General features: G+C 32.5%; 1 protein-coding gene across 1 annotated transcript in view; it reads right to left on the bottom strand.

Moving 5' to 3' along the window:
• Positions 1-20,908, bottom strand: part of LOC142318475 (lachesin-like) — a 903,759-nt gene that overhangs the window by 225,471 nt on the left and 657,380 nt on the right. The window lies entirely within an intron of this gene.

The following is a 20,908-nucleotide window of genomic DNA, read 5'->3' as shown; positions in this document are numbered from 1 at the left end:
AGATTATGGAGGTAGAAGAATTTTGTTATTTGGGAAGTAAAATTACTAAAGATGGACGAAGCAGGAGCGATATAAAATGCCGAATAGCACAAGCTAAACGAGCCTTCAGTAAGAAATATAAGTTGTTTACATCAAAAATTAATTTAAATGTCAGGAAAAGATTTTTGAAAGTGTATGTTTGGAGTGTCGCTTTATATGGAAGTGAAACTTGAACAATCGGAGTATCTGAGAAGAAAAGGTTAGAAGCTTTTGAAATTTGGTGCTACAGGAGAATGTTAAAAATCAGATGGGTGGATAAAGTGACAAATGAGGAGGTATTGCGGCAAATAGATGAAGAAAGAAGCGTTTGGAAAAATATACTTAAAAGAAGAGACAGACTTATAGGCCACATACTAAGGCATCCTGGAATAGTCGCTTTAATTTTGGAAGGACAGGTAGAAGGGAAAAATTGTGTAGGCAGGCCACGTTTGGAATATGTAAAACAAATTTTTAGGGATGTAGGATGTAGAGGGTATACTGAAATGAAACGACTAGCACTAGATAGGGAATCTTGGAGAGCTGCATCAAACCAGTCAAATGACTGAAGACAAAAAAAAAAAAAGAAATATTTGGATCTTACACGACGACGGCACATCGGATCGAATCCGACTTCATTTTATCTTTTTTCTTTTAACTTTTTTTTAAATTTAATTATAATTTATTAATAATTAACCTCAGATTGTAAAAAAAATGTTTACGATAAATAATAATTTAATAACAAAAAACAGTTATTAATGCGATAAAATTTTATGTATTTTTCAATTAAAAAAAATGTGTATATGTAATTTAATAGGCGTATAAGGAAGTCATGTGGAGTCCATATCAGATTTTTTTTGTATTTCTATTATTGAATTATTATATATTGTTAAAATTTATTTTATAATATGAGTTTAATAGAACTAATAAATATATTAAAATTAAAAAAAAAAAAAAAGTTAAAAAAAAGTGATGAATTCTGATTCGAACCGATATATGTTCCTCTTGCAAGATCCAAATATTTCATTAATTAAAATTTCATTTGTCTATAACTCTGGAACCAATGAAAAGTAAATATCGCTTACGATATGAGGTACTGGTGGAAGAAACTCCAAGCAAACCAAAGTTCCTGGAAACGTACCGCTGTATTATCCGGAGAAATCTGTCGCATACATCTCCATCCGTTAACTGAAATAATGGTGGTATATAGTGGAATTTTTATTCATAACAATTCAAACATTGTAAAAAACAAAATGTTTTTTGTTTCTTGAAAATTAGTTAATTACTAGCTGCAAAAGCGTTCCTTAGGCACGCTTTCCGTAACTAGGCCCTCTGAGCGGGTAGTGTCACGGAATGGGATTATTAGGTCTCCAAAATCGATTACCTCTTGCGTAAATATTTTTTTTTTTTGAAGGATGAAAATTGATATAACGAAAGGTAACTTAGAAATTTAATTCTAGAATTGATTATTAACGAATCGGGATTTTGCGTTAGTGATCGGTACATTCCGGTGCCTACTTTTGGTTTATAGTTCATTATTTTATAAAGAAAAACAATCCTGTAAATAAAAAAGTATATTATTAATATAAATTTGGAATATATATCGATATATAATAATATAATAACTATACACCTGACCACCACGAAATATATACTAACGAATCGGGATTTTCCGATTTTTTTTTGTCTTCAGCCATTTGACTGGTTTGATGCAGCTCTCCAAGATTCCCTATCTAGTGCTAGTCGTTTCATTTTGGTATACCCCTACATCCTACATCCTACATCCCTAACAATTTGTTTTACATATTCCAAACGTTGCCTGCCCGCACAATTTTTTCCTTCTACCTGTCCCTCCAATATTAAAGCAACTATTCCAGGATACCTTAACATGTGGCCTATGTATCTGTCTCTTCTTTTAACTATAATTTTCCAAATGCTTCTTTCTTCAACGCCTCTTAATTTGTCATTTTATCCACTCATCCGATTTTTAACATTCTGCTATAGCACCTGCAAAGCTTCTAATCATTTCATCTCACGTACTCCAATCGTTAAAGTTTCACTTTCATATAAAGCTACACTCCAAACATATACTTTCAAAAATACTTTCCTGATGTTTAACTTGAATTTTGATGTAAAAAAATTATATTTCTGACTAAAGGATCGTTTCGCCTGTGCTATTCACCATTTATTTTATATCGCTCTCCTTCGTCCATCTTTAGTAATTCTACTTCCCAAATAACAAAATTCTTCTACCTCCGTAATCTTATTTCTTCCTACTTTTACATTCGGTCGTCAATCTTCACTTTTTTTACTACATTTCATTACATTCGTTTTGTTCTTGTTTATTTTCATGCGGTAGTTCTTGCGTAGGACTTCATTCATGCCGATCATTGTTCCTTCTAAATGTTTTTTACTCTCAGCTAGAATTAATATATCATCAGCAATACGTAGCATCTTTATATTTCAACTTGCATTATTACTCCGTATGTAAATTTTAATTTAACATCATTAACTGGTATTTTTTTTGTGTCTTCAGTCATTTGACTGGTATGATGCAGCTCTCCAAGATTCCCTATCTAGTGCCAGTCGTTTCATTTCAGTATACCCACTACATCCTACATCCCTAACAATTTGTTTTACATATTCCAAACGTGGCCTGCCTACACAATTTTTCCCTTCTACCTGTCCTTCCAATATTAAAGCGACTATTCTAGGATGCCTTCGTATGTGGCTTATAAGTCTGTCTCTTCTTTTAACTATATTTTTCCAAATGCTTCTTTCTTCATCTATTTGCCGCAATACCTCTTCATTTGTCACTTTATCCACCCGTCTGATTTTTAACATTCTCCTATAGCACCGCATTTCAAAAGCTTCTAATCTTTTCTTCTCAGATACTCCGATCGTCCAAGTTTCACTTCCATATAAAGCGACACTCCAAACATATACTTTCAAAAATCTTTTCCTGACATTTAAATTAATTTTTGATGTAAACAAATTATATTTCTTACTGAAGGCTCGTTTAGTTTGTGCTATTCGGCATTTTATATCGCTCCTGCTTCGTCCATCTTTAGTAATTCTACTTCCCACATAACAAAATTCTTCAACCTCCATAATCTTTTCTCCTCCTATTTTCACATTCAGCGGTCCATCTTTGTTATTTCTACTACATTTCATTACTTTTGTTTTGTTCTTGTTTTTCATGCGATAGTTCTTGCGTAGGACTTCATCTATGCCGTTCATTGTTCCTTCTGCTAATTCTATGTAAAGATTAAAAAGTAACGGGATAGGAAATATCTTTGTCGGACTCCCTTTCTTCTTATGGCTTCATTCTTACATGCTTCAATTATTACTTTTGCTGTTTAGTTCCTGTAAATGTTAACAATCGTTCTTCTATCTCTATAATTGAACCCTAATTTTTTTTAAATGCTGAACATTTTATTCCAATTTTCGTTATGGAATGCCTTTTCTAGGTCTATAAGTACCAAGTATGTCGATTTGTTTTTCTTTAATATTCCTTCTACGAATAATCTGAGCCCTAAAATTGCTTCCTTTGTCCCTATACTTTTTCTGAAAACCAAATCGGTCTTCTCCTAATACTTCTTCCACTCTCCTCTCAATTGTTTTGTACAGAATTCTAGTTAAGATTTTTGATACATGGCTAGTTACCCTAATTGTTCTGTATTTTTCGATTAAAAATTTATAAACAATTTTCAATAAGGAGATTCCACCCGCTGTACCTGGGCGGAAACAGTTACCTACGTATATGTAATAGTTATTAAAAACAGAATCGATCACTAGATAAAATAAATTAAATTAAAAACACTTTTCCTTCTACAATTAAAAGGGTACATATATTGTTGCATTATACGTTAAAAAATTTCTAACTACTATCTATTGTCTGGTTTAATTACTCTAGAGTTATAAATACATAACTATAATAGAGTTAGTCAACTTGTTATCATTTAGTACAGCAGTTTGGATGTAAAGGTCAACAAGAAAAGGGTTGTTTTCTGTACCTAGAAAACCGTGATTTATGCTGATGGCAAATTTCTGTAGTAATAATAATCATTTAATTTAATAAATAAACGTAATCAACAACTATAAATTCATTAGTTTACAAACATATTTAATTTAAACACCTTCACCTTCAGATTTTTATCAGGTACGACGCGTCAGAAATAATATAAAAATGTTAAATTTATAATTTCACTGTTATATAAGTTGAGATATTTTAATTTCAATGACTTCTTTGCAATAATTATCAATTCAGAACTGATAAAAATCAAAAATAATAAAATAAATTTTTATCTGCGCAGTAATAAAAAAATTATATCGAAGGCGTAATAGAAAAATGTTATTTCATCTTTTTTATGCGACATTTTTCTTTTTGAAATCGGTTTAATTTTTTTAAAAAATCTTTATATGAAAATTGACATAAAACCTTTGATATTATACATTTTCTATGATTAATAGAAATAATAATCTACCTAAAATAATCACTCTAATAAAATATGTACCAAAGTAAACTGGTTTCATCTCAAAAAAAGAAAAAAAACAGTTTTAACCATGAAAGATAAAAACAGAAATATAATTCAGTTTATAAGGAAGCTGGTCTTTTTTCTTTTTTTTTTATTGACAAGCTTTTTTAGTCATGAATACCAAAAAATAAAAGAATTTGTTTCTTGACATCTATTGCTGTTCTTGTGTTTTAGAGAGGAGACAAAACATACACATACACGCACACACTTACATATATATATATAAACTAGCTACAGGGCTTGCTTACGGCACAGCTCCGCAGCTAGGCCCTCCAGGCTGGTTGCCCTAGCGGTCGGCGTCTCGGAATATTATTATTAGGTGTACAAAATTGATTACACTGATAAATATAATTTTGTTTCCTTACATGCGATACATGATTTTAATCTGTTTTTTATGCCAAAAACGAATATGTACTTAGAAACTTACTAACACCCATATTTTTTGAAAATTTTTTAAATTTTAATTAAAGGATTTTTTTCATTTTTCCAACGGATAGTTAAGGTCCTATATTGTATTTTGTTAGCTCATTATTTATTGTTTAACACTGTTACATAATTTGTAAGCTATAAATAAACAATACTAAATACAGAATTAAATCATATCATGGTCACATATTGTATCATCATATCTAATACTAAAGAATGAACCTTCATGGGCAAGATTAATCGTCCGTGCAGGTAAAAACATGTAGCTGAAAACACAGCTGTGTTTTTTGTATTAAGCACTGGATTAAGGAACGAATTAATTTTATTCAGTCTTATTGCCGTCTTAAGTTTGTTAACGGTGCAGTATCATAATGCCTCGAAATTGTGTAAACGATGCGGATGCCTTTTGTTATGTATGTGGTGAGTTTACCGTAAAATCAAATAGAGAAAACATTATACCTTTAATTAAAAAAGCATACCGTTTGTACTTTCAGTGTAAAATTGGTGATCAGGATAAGATGTGGCCTGCTCATATAGTATGCACTATATATGTTCTGTATATTTAAGAGGATGGCTGAAAAGTACGCGGCTTTGCCATTTGGTGTACCTACGGTTTGGCATGACGCAAAGGATCATGTAACCAACAAATGTACCTGGAATTTCTAAACATACTGTAAAATATCCTTCAATGCAATCTGCAATCTGGCCTGTACCTCACAGTGAAATTATTCCAGTTCCTGAGCCGCCTGTGAACGTTTCGAAAGCAGCGGTGAACAAACAGGAAGTACTGAAGAAGACAACAACGATTTCTATTTTGAATTATCTTCCGATAAGCACATCTTATATCAGAAAGTGAATTAAATGATTCCGTTACGGATATAAATTTATCAAAAACTCAAGCTGAACTGTTAGGATCAAGACTGCAAGATTAGAATTTACTTCAAGAAAATACAAAAATTTCGGGCATTCGAAGCCGACAAAAAGAACTTTCTCGGTACTTTATTGATGAAAATAATTTGGTTTATCGCACAAATATTGATGAGCTTATGTTGCACTTAGGACAACTTCATAAACCTGATGACTGGCCTAGTAGTTGGTTCTATACAAAACTGTAACAAAGATCCTTCGATACCGATCGCTTATGGTATTAATTTGAAAGAGACATACGATGTGATGAAAGACTTTCGCGAAAAAATAAATTATAAATAACATAGCTAGAGCAAATGTGGTGATTTTAAAATTATAGCTAATTTTTGTTAAGCATCAGTTAAGCTAAACTAAGTACATGTGTTTGCTTTGAGAATGGGATAGCCCAGCTAGGAATAAACGTTATGTTACCAAGGAGTGGAAGAAACAAGGCAACTTAGAATATTGAAAAAATATTATTCATAAGCCCTAAGTTGAACCCAAAAAAAAATATTTTTTACACCCTATCATTATCAATGTAGGACCAATGTAAATTATATAATTTCATTGCTTTTTCATTGTTAATTTTCATTTGCTAATTTCATTGCTTTTTGTAAAAGCAATGAAAAAGGATAATCCCGGATTTTTGTACATCAGGCAGAAATTTTCGAATGTAAGTGAAGGAAAAATAAAAGAAGGAATATTTGTTACTCCTCAAATAAAAAAGTCAGTCAAAGATAACGTATTTAACTCGGTGTTAAATACTGTAGAAATTACAACTTGGGCTTCATATCAAGAACAATTTTCGTTAGTTAATTCTTTTTTTTTTAAATTCTTGTTGGTTTAAATTCTTTATCTAAACCATTAAATTGTACTATTTCTTCAATCTATTTCAATAAATTGATTTTTACTTTCTTGTATGAAGGATAGGAAGTATTGTGATCGCGAAAAATTTCGGTTTTCTGATTTCAACGGAAATATACATTTTGACCATCCCTAGATCCATTTTGACTAGTTTCGGCGTGACGTCTGTAATTACGTACGTATCTATCTCGCATAACTCAAAAATTATTAGCAGTAGAATGCTGGAATTTTGGATTTAGAAATGTTGGAACACCTATTTGTGGATCTTCCTTTTTGATTACAATCGACAAACAAACTTGCGCCAATACATATATATATATATATATATTGTCGCCGAATGGCTTCGACAGCACGTAGCACTCCCTAACCTTACGGTAGCCCCATTAGCCTTACGGTAGCCCTCAAAATTGCCGTTTTTGTGATCGAAAGGCTTCGACGGTTCGTAAAAACGGCCCTTTTCACGGCCACCACGGCTTGTGGTGGGCGTGAAAAGGGCCGTTTTTTGCGTTAGCACTGAGAAGAGCTGTTGGGTCCGGAAGCTGGTCTTCAGCGAAGTCGGGGATTTGCGGCTCATCCATTAAAGTCCAATCGAGCTTTCCTTCAGCGGCAGTCGGGTCCCCGCTACAGTGTGGCAGTGGTTGTCCCCAGAGCTCCGCAGTATCGGGTCGGCGACGGTCGTTCTTCGCCGGCGAGGCCGTGGCGGTTTTTCCCGAGCCGGCCCATTCTGGGCCGGCTCCTGCTGCCGAGTCCAGAGCGATTGAAGCCCGGTGAGCTGGAGCTGGAGCGGGAAGGTAGCCTCAGAGTCCAGCTGCTCCTTGGCGTACTGGCCAGGCTTGCTGCTCCGGCGGGTACGTTGGCAACCGCCGGGAGATCCCGTGTTGAACCGGCCGGGGGACATTTTCTGTCTTCTTCCATCTTCTTCTTCTTGTTCTCCTCCAAGTGGTGGTCGACGATGAATTAAAAATTCACTCTAGTGCACGCTCTTTTATTGGAGCCTGAGAGTGGTGGAACTGCAGTACCGCTACGGTGGGAGAACTACGCGGTGGAAGTGATATCAGCGCGTACGTATAATGTGCGCCAGCTCACATCGTGGCTACTGTGTTTGCCCGCCGATAATATATATAAGAAGTTCTAAAGGACCAACTATTTTTTTTTTAAATCTTCTCTTTTTATTGGATATATTTTAAAAAGCCAATTTCAATCATTTTCAAACATTTCAGTAATTCTTCTAGATAAATCCCTATGTTTAAACGCCTTAATTTTGCATTTGTAAAGATCGATAATTTTTTAAAAATTATTCTGAGTCTGACGATAAGCCAATTCATTTATAATTATTTGTTTGTTATCGACATTTATAGTCATGATACCAAAAAAAATCAGAGGCAGATAAATGTGAAGAATACAGAACAATTAGTTTAACTAGTCATGCATCAAAAATCTTAACTAGAATTGTATACAAAAGAATTGAGAGGAGAGTGGAAGAAGTGTTAGGAGAAGACCGATTTGGTTTCAGGAAAAGTATAGGGACAAGGGAAGCAATTTTAGGCCACAGATTAATAGTACAAGGAAGATTAAAGAAAAACAAACCGACATACTTGGCGTTTATAGACCTAGAAAATGCATTCGATAACGTAGACTGAAATAAAATGTTCAACATTTAAAAAAAATTAGGGTTCAAATACAGAGATAGAAGAACAATTGCTAACATGTACAGGAACCAAACAGCGACAGTAACAATTGAAGAACATAAGAAAGAAGCCGTAATAAGAAAGGGAGTCCGACAAGGATGTTCCCTATCTCCGTTACTTTTTAATCTTTACATGGAACTAGCAGTTAATGATGTTAAAGAACAATTTAGATTCGGAGTAACAGTACAAAGTGAAAAGATAAAGATGCTACGATTTGCTGATGATATAGTAATGCTAGCCGAGAGTAAAAAGGATTTAGAAGAAACAACGAACGGCATAGATGAAGTCCTACGCAAGAACTATCGCGTGAAAATAAATAAGAACAAAACAAAAGTAATGAAATGTAGTAGAAATAACAAAGATGGACCGCTGAATGTGAAAATAGGAGGAGAAAAGATTACGGAGGTAGAAGAATTTTGTTATTAGGTAAGTAGAATTACTAAAGATGGACGAAGCAGGAGCGATATAAAATGCCGAATAGCACAAGCTAAACGAGCCTTCAGTAAGAAATATAATTTGTTTACATCAAAAATTAATTTAAATGACAGGAAAACATTTTTGAAAGTGTATGTTTGGAGTGTCGCTTTATAAGGAAGTGAAACTTGGACGATCGGAGTATCTGAGAAGAAAAGATTAGAAGCTTTTGAAATGCGGTGCTATAGGAGAATGTTAAAAATCAGACGGGTGGATAAAGTGACAAATGAAGAGGTATTGCGGCAAATAGATGAAGAAAGAAGCATTTGGAAAAATATAGTTAAAAGAAGAGACAGACTTATAGGCCACATACTAAGGCATCCTGGAATAGTCGTTTTAATATTGGAAGGACAGGTAGAAGGAAAAAATTGTGTAGGCAGACCACGTTTGGAATATGTAAAACAAATTGTTAGGTATGTAGGATGTAGAGGGTATACTGAAATGAAACGACTAGCACTAGATAGGGAATCTTGGCGAGCTGCATCAAACCAGTCAAATGACTGAAGACAAAAAAAAAATCGACATTTAATATTATTATTGTTCACTATTTCCATTACTGTCATTCTCATAAATATTATTGCGAGATTTTTTTATCGCCTGTTATTATTATTCTGATTATTATTGTGGTTGTGATAATTATACTTTTCTTTATTTTTTTACGATTATCGTTTAAAAAAACTATTATTATTATTATTGATTTGTCTTGTTTTACTTATGTTTTTAAACCAATAAATTGTAATTATATAAACATTTTTAATTGTCAATTTCTAAATATCCTGATAGAACCGTGAACGCGCGACAATATTATTTAAGAAAAAGATTATTTTTTATAGCAAATTAACTCCGGAAATATATCTTAAAATTGTTATATTTAGTAAAGATTTTTTTATTTATTAAGATATTTAATCGGAAAAGAAATCATTTTAATATGAAAAGCTTGCTATTATTAGTAAAAAAAAAAAGTTTTAAATTTCCCGTTATACCAATCAGGTCGATTAATTTCATATTGTATAAGTTGAATTACTGGATAATCTATTAAGACTAAGTGATTGTTTCTCATTCAGGATTTTGTACTAGCCGTTATATAAAGGGATAGAGTTACGCTAAAACTAAATCACGCTACGTTGTAGAATTTCACGGTTCTGGACTTGTTAATAGAGTTTCCAAACTGCTGTAATTCTCTATACAATCCAGATTAATAAAATTCTGAAGTATCTTCTCTTTCATTTATTTAAAATAATTCAATACATGTTTATCAACTAATCTGTTTAGATGTTATGTTTTTAAATTAGTATGTATTTTAATGAATTCAGTATTATACAAAAACATTTCTTACTAATCAAACCGTATTAATAATTTAAAAAAAAAATTATCGTAAAAATTGTATAATTAAAATTTAGTATATTAAGTTACCTTTGCATGTGTCTCTTAAATTTTTACAAAACTAATAATATTTTTTTAATCTTTAATACAGTAGTAAACATAGTAATAGATTGAAAAATCGTCTACTTTGGATATAATATTTTAAAACTCGTGCATAAAAATTATGAAAAATAAATAAAGAAACCCACGAGAATAAATTTGCTATTTCATTAACAAAATGATAATAATATGAATTTATTGTTAAAACAGCAGGCTTATAACTTAACTGGCTTCTCCCTCGATCAATTTTATAACAAATACACCATAATCTTTTTTTTTTTTTAAATATTAATGAATAAATAAACAATTTAAATATTTATCGGCTCAAAATTAAAAAAAAAAAGAGCTTATAAAATATATGGGAAACACGAAAATAAAATAGAAAATGGAATACATTTTTAAAACTAAAAGGAGAGAGAAAATTAAATAGAAAAACCATTTATTTGTTATTTTATTTTCAATTTCTTAAATTCAGACCAATCTTATGAATATTAGCAAATACACGATAATTAAATAACAACATAAAACGTAATTAATATTTAATTCAAATAAAAAGCTACGCTATAAGAATATTAAAACAAATTTAAAAAAAATTTAGGCACGCCGAAAGGCGGAGTCAGATTTCACCGGTGCTAAGTAGGGGATAAAAAAAGAAATCCACCAAAGTTAAGACAAACTTCAAATTTACCGAATACGACAATGGTTACATGTGAAATAAGTTTTACATGTTTAACGTACCTCATCATCTTTCAATTCCAGTAATATTTTGATCATCCCTTGTCGTAAGGTTGATCGTGTCAAAAATTGTTAGAGATAAAAATTTTACGTAAAGTTTAGAGGACTAACGACCGCTTTAAACCGATTCGATACTTATCCAAAAAAAAAATAGTAGGAACTTTAAACGAATTCGATGTTTTACTTAATAGGAAAATTATAGAGATATTTTGTGTTTTTGAAAAAACCCTCCATTTCCACCCCTATCATCTGATTTTGCCCATTAACGAAGTCGACTGAAATTTTGGGTTGTTATATTTTATGTATAAATTTGAAAGTAATTGGCGGAAAATTACAGCAATTATTGTGTCCACAAGAAAGTGAATTATATATATATATATACAAACTTTTGAACTGACGGTGGTTTTTAGGCCTGGGGGATGTGAAACACTAAGATATATCGATATTTTCCGGAAATTAAACCATGGTACCTATTAAAATAGTTAGCTTTCTTATAGTTTATCTATCTTATGCTATCTTATGGTTTATGGTAGCTTTCAATGGTTATCTCCATAAGGTGGGAAGAAGGAATGAACCCGCGTGCATGTACTGCGAACAGGACGACGATTCTGAGCATACGTTTTTAGTATGTAATAAATGGATAAGGCTAAGACACGACGCGGATATTCATGGAAAAACGCCGAAGGAAACCGTGGATTTCATGCTCAGCAGTAAGGAGAACTGGAGGAAGGTCGTTGATTATATAAAGACGGTACTAAAACAGAAGAATGAAGATAACAGAAATATGGGTTTCTAGTATGTTAGGTCGGGTGGACAGCCTCAGCGGTGAGAGCCAGCATGCTTAGGCGTGCTGGTTTCAATGATCCGCTGAGGACTCCTTGGGGTGTGCTGTAGGGACAAGAGAGTATTATAAAAGATCCGGGGGTCACATCACGACTTGTAGGTATGATGTGGTTCAATAGAGGACATAATAGAGAAAAAAAAATCTCAAAAGAGCCACCGGTAGGCCTGACCTTCCATGCCAGTATATAGCCGGTAGGCGGGGAGGGCCTATTAGAGTAACGGACACTCCCCTGGGTGGCGTAATACCATCAAGTCGGTCCGGCCCAGGGGAGTAGAGAGAAAAAAAAAAAGAAACTTTCTTATGAAATCTACCTAAATGGTTTTTTGATTGTTAAATAATCGATATTAATTATTACAATAAAAGAGCTGAAAAAATATTGCATGAGTTCCCCGACTATTAATAATAAAAATTATGTACGATTGTTATAGAAAAAATATAAAAAATTTAGAAAACATTTTTTCAAACCCCCCCCCCCACCTCTTATTTCCACCCGCTTGGTCCGATCTTGCCCATTAACGAATTCGTTAATATCGATGACAACTGATGATTTTTTTTTTAATTAATAGAAATGATGTAATTTTTTATATATTATTACATTTTTATTATTATTTAGTTAAGAGTAAAAAAAAAGATGTATTATGTCTCGTATTTTGCGGCTCGATCAGGATACTGGGAGGTTGAAAATGTATAATGTTTATAAAATTACAGTTTATTGGTTTAAAATGTTCATAATTACAACCAGAGAAATTAATAATAATAACAGCGGTAATAAATACAATAATGATAATAATAATAAGTGACAATAATAAAGCTATTAATATAGTAATTAAAACCATAATAATAACCAGGATAATAGTAGCGATATATTACATAGCAATAATAACAAATCAGACAACAAAGTATATGACATAATTAATAATTAAAACAGTAAGTATGACATAAAAACAGAGCAAAATACATAACGTAATCAACGAAGATAGCAATCAAAATATTACACATCAAATAGTAATAGATAGTAAATAGGAAATAAGTAAATAAAGATTACACACAAGACAGAGTATAAAATAAACAATCGTACGGAATTTATTACAGGTAGATAAATATAAAACTAGACCCGTTAACAAAACCCACCGGGTTGGTCTAGTGGTGAACACGTCTTCCCAAATCAGCTGATTTGGAAAGTCGAGAGTTACAGCGTTCTAGTAAAGTCAGTTATTTTTACACGGATCTGAATACTAGATCGTGGATACCGGTGTTCTTTAGTGGTTGGGTTTCAATTAACCACACATCTCAGGAACGGTCGAACTGAGAATGTACAAGACTACATTTCATTTACACTCATACATATCATCCTCTGAAGTATTATCTGAAAGGCGATTACCGGAGGCTAAACAGGAAAAAAGAAAAAGAGACCCGTTAACAAAAGAAACTGTTCGTGTTAACCCTTTTTAACCACTAGTCTTATATTAACTAACAATCGTCTAAAGTTCACTTGCAAATCCCTTTTGTCGTCTATCTTAACAGTTTAAAAATGAAGTCTATCGCATTATTTCTTTCGCTTTTACTGTATAATACCGATAGTATTTCTTGGTTAATATAATTACTCGTGGCGTCATCTTACTCGTATCGAACTGGATTCAAGACTCTCCTCGCTTGACGTTGCGGTTACAACTGCTGATAACCAAACTTTTGGGTTGGAGGCTTTCAGGGATACCAATATAACATCTAGAAATTTCCCTACAATCTTCCTATTAATTACTGAAACCGCACCAAAACCTGTATTTTCTATTACTTTCATAATAACTGGTAGGAACCGTTACTCGGCCCGCTATACCGGTCTTGTTACAATATATTTTGAGGTGAGTAATAAATTTTAAGAAAACATTTTCTAAAAACGAACAAAAATAATAAAAAATAGCTTTGTTTTATTTGTTATCGTGTGTTGTAAATTGTTATTTATTTTGTTGTTTTAACGTTATTGTTGACTGAACATTCAATGGCAATTTTAAATGGCAGAAAGGCTCCTGGAATAGACGGAATACCTGTAGAATTACTGCGCAGTGCAGGGGAGGAGGCGATTGATAAATTATACAAACTGGTGTGTAATATTTATGAAAAAGAGGAATTTCCGTCAGATTTCAAAAAAAGTGTTATAGTTATGATACCAAAGAAAGCAGGAGCAGATAAATGTGAAGAATACAGAACAATTAGTTTAACTAGTCATGCATCAAAAATCTTAACTAGAATTTTATACAGAAGAATTGAGAGGAGAGTGGAAGAAGTGTTAGGAGAAGATCAATTTGGTTTCAGGAAAAGTATAGGGACAAGGGAAGCAATTTTAGGCCTCAGATTAATAGTAGAAGGAAGATTAAAGAAAAACAAACCAACATACTTGGCGTTTATAGACCTAGAAAAGGCATTCGATAACGTAGACTGGAATAAAATGTTCAGCATTTTAAAAAAATTAGGGTTCAAATACAGAGATAGAAGAACAATTGCTAACATGTACAGGAACCAAACAGCAACAATAACAATTGAAGAACATAAGAAAGAAGCCCTAATAAGGAAGGGAGTCCGACAAGGATGTTCCCTATCGCCGTTACTTTTTAATCTTTACATGGAACTAGCAGTTAATGATGTTAAAGAACAATTTAGATTCGGAGTAACAGTACAAGGTGAAAAGATATAGATGCTACGATTTGCTGATGATATAGTAATTCTAGCCGAGAATAAAAAGGATTTAGAAGAAACAATGAACGGCATAGATGAAGTCCTACGCAAGAACTATCGCGTGAAAATAAACAAGAACAAAACAAAAGTAATGAAATGTAGTAGAAATAACAAAGATGGACCACTGAATGTGAAAATAGGAGGAGAAAAGATTATGGAGGTAGAAGAATTTTGTTATTTGGAAAGTAAAATTACCAAAGATGGACGAAGCAGGAGCGATATAAAATGCCGAATAGCACAAGCTAAACGAGCCTTCAGTAAGAAATATAATTTGTTTACATCAAAAATTAATTTAAATGTCAGGAAAAGATTTTTGAAAGTGTATGTTTGGAGTGTCGCTTTATATGGAAGTGAAACTTGGACGATCGGAGTATCTGAGAAGAAAAGGTTAGAAGCTTTTGAAATGCGGTGCTATAGGAGAATGTTAAAAATCAGATGGGTGGATAAAGTGACAAATGAGGAGGTATTGCGGCAAATAGATGAAGAAAGAAGCATTTTGAAAAATATAGTTAAAAGAAGAGACAGACTTATAGGCCACATACTAAGGCATCCTGGAATACTCGCTTTAATATTAGAAGGAAAAAATTGTGTAGGCAGGCCACGTTTGGAATATGTAAAACAAATTGTTAGGGATGTAGGATGTAGAGGGTATACCGAAATGAAACGACTAGCACTAGATAGGGAATCTTGGAGAGCTGCATCAAACCAGTCAAAGGACTGAAGACAAAAAAAAAAAAGAACATTCAAAGTCACTATCATATGTTATATTATTTATATTATGCTATTGATTTGTATTACTTGAGGATTATCATTGGATGGTTCTCTTTCTCTTTCAATTGATGGACAGCTGTACGACTTATAGCTTCATTGTAATAGATATTTAAAGAAATATAATTTTGGCGATAAAAATTATTTTGTGGGGTCAACTAGGAAATCCACATTAATTTTTTTTATTATTTTTGGATTTTTTATTATTATTCTCATTGTTTTTTTGTTTTAATTGTTTTTATATTAATCAACTTAACGTATAATTATACTTATTTTTTTAATAATTCAACAACTTTTTCATTCAGAATATTAATTGCTACCATTTAATGACAATTTTAATTAGATAAATGCTGTTTTTATATTTTCTTTTTTCTAAATAAAATTATTATATTTCTCGTCAAAACTTAGTAAATATAAACAAATTGGTAAACATTAATTTTATCGAGGCATTAGTTTGTTGATTCTAATTTTATTTTTTGATTTATTTTTTAATGACGTTATTCAGTATATATATATATATATATATATGTATATAAAGATAGAAACCATCAAAATTATAAAATTAGTTTACTAATGGTATATATTATATCAAAACTAATTTTCCCACACTATTAAAATATTGATGATAAACTAAACATAATTAACTTGTTTTTTTATTATATATTTTTTTTAATTAATAATTTACTTTGTTAGTTATAAAATAAAAAATCTTATGTAGACACCACATGACTTCCTTGTACGCCATGTATATGTATTAAACTACATATACACATTTTTGCTGCAGTTTATTTAAAATTATTTCATTTGAAAGTGAGATATAATACTCCAATTCTTTAATAAAGTGGACAGTTACACAATTACATTGTAGTGGACACCACATGCATCACATTTTTTTGTGGTGTCTGTTCAGTATTTTATATTAGTTTTTATAATAAATTTGTTTCACGTCTCTCAAGGTAGTTATGTGGTGTTAAGTGAGAACGTCTCGGATCCGTAACCGTGAACATATCGGTTCGAATCCGAGTTCATACAAATATATTTTTCTTTAACTTTTTTCTGTTTTTTTATTTAAATATATTGATTTATTAATAATTATTAACCTCTGTAAAAAGGTTTTTAATTAATATGAAAAATACATAAAATTTTATTTCACTAATAACTTCTGATTTTTTTTATTGTTATTATTGAATTATCATTTATTGTAATTTTTTTTTACAATCAGAGGTTAATAATTATTAATAAATAAATATATTTAAATTTTAAAAAAAAGTTAAAAAAAAAGGAAATTAAATCGAATTCGGAACTATGTGTTTTCTCCTAGTAAGATCAAAATATTTTATAAATTAAAATTTTATTTGGCTATAACTCTGGAACCGATGAAAATAAGTACCATTTATGATATATCGTTGAAAATATCTCAAAATTCAAATAATTTGAATTTTGGGCTTTTTTGAACATTTTTGGTGAAATCGATTGCAATCAAAAAGGAAGATGCACAACTAGATGTTACAACAGTCCTAAATCCAAAATTTCAACGTCGTGCGGCTAATCGTTATTGAGTTATGCAAGATAAGTACGTACATATGTCACGCCGAAACTAATTACAATGGATTCAGGGATGGTCAAAATGAATATTTCTGTTGAAACCTGATTACGGGTTTTTAGATATTTATGTGAAGAGTATTAGGAAGCCAAAATCTAATTAATATCTCGTATAATATAATCAGAAATGTGGAAAATTTGCAATCATTTTTGGAAAGGTTTTTACCTTTTTCCACCCCTTTCAAAATTCGAATTTCAACAAATTTATACATTTTTTTTATATATTCACGTAAAGATTACACCTGGACAAAATCAAGTTCATATCTTCAACGGTTGACGAGAAATTAAAAAAAAATTGTAAATTTAATTTTTACTCCATTTTAACCGTTTAAATTAGGAATTTCAAAAAATTCTTTCTTAATGTGAACTTACATCGTAAGATGAACAAGCATACAAATTTTTATCAATTTATCTTGATTTTTGAAAATGTATGTTTGCAATGTCGCTTTATATGGAAGTGGAACTTGGACGATCGGAGTATCTGAGAAGAAAAGATTAGAAGCTTTTGAAATGCGGTGCTGCTATAGGAGAATGTTAAAAATCAGACGGGTGGATAAAGTGACAAATGAAGAGGTATTGCGGCAAATATATGAAGAAAGAAGCATTTGGAAAAATATAGTTAAAAGAAGAGACAGACTTATAGGCCACATACTAAGGCATCCTGGAATAGTCGCTTTAATATTGGAAGGATAGCTAGAAGGGAAAAATTGTGTAGGCAGGCCACGTTTGGAATATGTAAAACAAATTGTTAGGGATGTAGGATGTAGGGGGAATACCGAAATGAAACGACTAGCACTAGATAGGGAATCTTGGAGAGCTGCATCAAACCAGTCAAATGAAGACAAAAAAAAAAAATACATTTATATAACTTTAACTTTTTTTAATTTTTTTTATGGAAGAGCGGGGATCAACATTCCAACCTCGTAGGGGGAAGACACCCCACCTTATGACGTTACCGGTCACAACACCACCCCCTCCGTTCCAAGCCCTGAGGGGTTTTACCGGAGGTCATCTTTAGACCCTCTAACAGATTACATCTTAAAGTCATCAGCCAGGCTTCGGTCGGGATGCCACTGATGTAAATGCCTGGGCAGACATTTGCATCAGGAAATTACATATCAAATTTCGCCTTTACGTACGCCTCAGACGGACATCTTCACATCCAACCTAACATGATTCCCTCAAACTAATTTACCGAAACTGCGGAAGCGCGAAGTTCACACCAAGTACAGATTTGGCAACACCGTTCGTGTCTGTGAATGCCTCAGAAAACGAACGAGTTTAAAGTTAAATCAGTGCTACACTCATACCAATAAAAATTATGTTTTACGCAACATAGAAATTCAGACCTACAACCAAATAAGTTGACCAGATTAGATCACCTAACAAGGCGACGCAAACCCACCGGGTTGGTATAATGGTGAACGCGTCTTGCCAAATTAGCTGATCTGGAAGTCGAGAGTTCCAGCGTTTGAGTTCTGGTAAAGTCAGTTATTTTTACACGGATTTGAATACTAGATCGTGGATACCGGTGTTCTTTGGTGGTCGGGGTTCAGTTAACTACACATCTCGGGAATGGTCGAACTGAAACGGTACAAGACTATACTTCACAGAGCGTTCGGAACGATATTATGCACTGGCATTTTGGATGTATAATGTCGAAACTTTATTAATATTACTTTGTATTTTTATTTCCTTGTACGAAGTGAAAGAAAATGTTGTGATCGGAAAAGTTTTTGGTTTTCAGATTTCAACGGAAATATAAAGTTTGATCATCCCTGTATCCATTTTGACCAGTTTCAGCGTGACGTCTGTTCGTACATATGTATCTCGCATAACTCAAAAAGGATTAGTCGTAAGTCGTTGAAATTTTGGATTTAGGACTGTTGTAACATCTAGTTGTGCACCTCCCATTTTGATTACAATCGATTGAACCAAAAATATAGTCGCTTTAATATTGGAAGGACAGGTAGAAGGAAAATATTGTGTAGGCAGGCCACGTTTGGAATATGTAAAACAAATTGTTAGGGATGTAGGATGTAGAGGGTATACTGAAATGAAACGACTAGCACCAGATAGGGAATCTTGGAGAGCTGCATCAAACCAGTCAAATGACTGAAGACAAAAGAAAAAAAATTATCTTGAATAGTTTTTTGTGGGTGTTGATTATGAATCATTCACAATTTTCTTTTATACCTAACCTATATATAATTAGGATTTTAATTATAAATTATCCTCATTTCTTTATTTATCGTTAAATAAATTTCTTTTCATTTTATATTTCTTTCTTTTTAGCGATTTAAAATTTCCATTATTAATCTTTAACTGATCTACAATAGTTGAGGTAAATATAAAAGCATAGATATGTACGGGTAATGAAATGTATTTTGTTAATAATCATATCGTAGCTTAATCGCATGTGTTTTAGAATTAAGAAGATATTAATAAAAAGAAAAATTAGTCAAACTAGCGAACCTCGGAAAAACACGCACTAGAAACATTAAGAAAATTTTTTAATAGAGAATATAAACAAAACTTTATTATAATGAAATTTTTATTTGTATTTAAATATTAGTTTTTACAAAAAGTACCAAAATACAGATAATTATAATATTTGTTTAAAAATAAATACGTCACAAAGTTAATCAATCGCTGTGTATTTTAATTAACGTTAAAATTTGTTATATTTTCTGTAATTGTAGGAAACAAATTATATTCTTATGCACTTAAATATAATCTGTACACATTATATCTGAAATATATATATTTTCGCGTGTTCGCGGCTCGATCAGGATATTGAGATATTGACAACTGAAAATGTTTATATAATTACAATTTATTGGTTTAAAAACATAAGTAAAAGAAGACAAATCAATAATAATGTCACAAACAAACAATCGTAAATTTCAATAACAGTAACAAATAGAGATTACATATAAAACATAATTTAAAGTAATCGTCAAGATTTATTCAAAAGTCGATAAATAATGAAAACCAGAATTTAGTATCATAAAGATCATTAGCATGACCGCAATTATTATTAACACTTTTAACCACTAATCTTGTTAACAACACTAGTACAATAGATTTGACAAGAATAAAGTTCTTTCCTTTTTTTTTTAAAGAGGTGTAGGAACCCAATTTACGGCGACAATTGACGGGCAGTGTCGGGCTCGCTAACAGGTCCTCCAGTTATAACCAAGGACGTATATGTACCTGGCACTACCGAGTAAACCTCCATCCATGGTTTCTCCCTTCCCGGTACTCCTTGTAAAATTATTTCATCAGAAGAAGGAGGAATCCCCTCCACACACAGTCACAACAAATCAACAGGATGTCACACACCACACAAACAACGCCACTGGAAACAACATACACAGAACGTCAAATACAAACACCGACAACAACATCGCACAAGAACCGTGAAGAAAACAGGACAAAGCTTCTAACATCCGCGTGTTACACACTCACACAGCAGTCAACACAGAAATCTCACAGTCAAACCGTTTACCAGTAACCACCATCAGACGCAGAGTGTCCCCGGCCTCATCGCATCCAGGCGACCCCTACACGTACGAAGGATCCCCTAGACATTCAGCCGGGAACCTGTCCGCCCCCACGCCCACCGGCGTCATTCTCCTCTGCGAGATTCCTCATATAAATGCAGCTACCTCATGACCGTTCTGACGAATCTTTCCACAGTGTTCCACTGTGTCTCACCTTGTAATAGATTCGCAGGATATCTTCAGAGCGAAACGTGTGCTTACATCTCAGGTTGCCGAGAATCTCTCTACGCTCTGTAGCGAATCGCGGGCACAGAAAGAATACATGCTGGGGGTCTCTTCCACCTCGCATTCCGAGCAATTTTTAGATAGGTTGAGACCGAATCTGTACAA

This window comes from Lycorma delicatula, chromosome 1, assembly GCF_047948215.1.
Source record: "Lycorma delicatula isolate Av1 chromosome 1, ASM4794821v1, whole genome shotgun sequence".
Classification (NCBI taxonomy): Eukaryota; Metazoa; Arthropoda; class Insecta; order Hemiptera; family Fulgoridae; genus Lycorma; species Lycorma delicatula.
Note: the sequence above shows the minus strand (reverse complement) of the source record. Positions and strands in the feature narration are given on the sequence as shown.